The sequence below is a fragment of the Cebus imitator genome, unplaced genomic scaffold, assembly GCF_001604975.1.
Source record: "Cebus imitator isolate Cc_AM_T3 unplaced genomic scaffold, Cebus_imitator-1.0 Scaffold491, whole genome shotgun sequence".
In the NCBI taxonomy this organism is placed as follows: Eukaryota; Metazoa; Chordata; class Mammalia; order Primates; family Cebidae; genus Cebus; species Cebus imitator.
In genome coordinates, this window is record NW_016107806.1 from 719,986 (window position 1) to 721,144 (window position 1,159).

A 1,159-nucleotide genomic window follows, 5' to 3' on the forward strand; every position below is an offset into this window, starting at 1 on the left:
TTTTTGAGGCGGACTCTTGCTTTGTTACCCAGGCTGGAAAGCAATGGTATGATCTCAGCTCACTGCAACTTCTGCCTCCTGGATTCAAGCAATTCTTCTGCCTCAGCCTCCCAAATAGCTGGGATTACAGGCACCCACCACCATGCCAGACTAATTTTTTGTATTTTTAGTAGCGGTGGGGTTTCACCATGTTGGCCTGGCTGGTCATGAACTCCTGACCTCAGGCGATCCACCTGCCTCCGCCTCCCAAGCTGCTGGGATTATAGGTGTGAGCCTCTGTGCCCGGTCTACAGGATCCTTTTTAACATTATAAAATGTTACTGTCTGGGCACAGTGGCTCACGCCTGCAATTCCAAAATTTTGGGAGGCCAGGGCAGGGGGATCGTTGGAGGTCAGGAGCTCAAAACCAGCCTGGTCAACATGATGAAACCCCGTCTCTACTAAAAATGCAAAAATTAGCCAGGTGTGGTGATGCATGCCCGTAGTCCCAGCTACTTGGGAGGCTGAAGCAGGAGAAGCTTGAACCCAAGAGGCGGAGGTTGCAGTGAGCAGAGATTACACCACTGCACTCCAGCCTGGGCAACAGAGTGTGACCTCGTCTCTTTTTTTGTTTTTGTTTTTGTTTTCATTCGTGTAGTATCTTGGAATTCAAGACCTCGCCTCAACAACAACAAAAAAATTCAAGTTCCATTTCACTCAGAATTATATAAGCATAAATCAGAAAAAAAAATGCCATTTTCACGAAGTAGATTAGCAAAAATTAAAAGCTCAATAATACCTAGTTCAGACAAGTATACAGGCATCACATGAAGTGTATGTGGCCATATAAACTGGTACAACCTTTTTGGGAGGCAAATTGGTAATATTCATAAAAATTAAAAATAAAGGCCAGTCTCAGCGGCTCGCCCCTGTAATTCCAGCATTTTGGAAGATTGAGGCAAGCAGATAACTTGAGATCAGGAGCTCAAGACCAACCTGGCCAACATGGTGAAACCCCATCCCTACTAAAAATATAAAAATTAGCTGGGTGTGGTGGCTCAAGCCTATAATCCCAGCTACGCCGGGAGGATCACTTGAACCTGGGAGGTAGAGGTTGCAGTGAGCCAAGATCACGCCACTGCACTCCAGCCTGGGCAACAGAGTGAGATTCTGCCTAAAA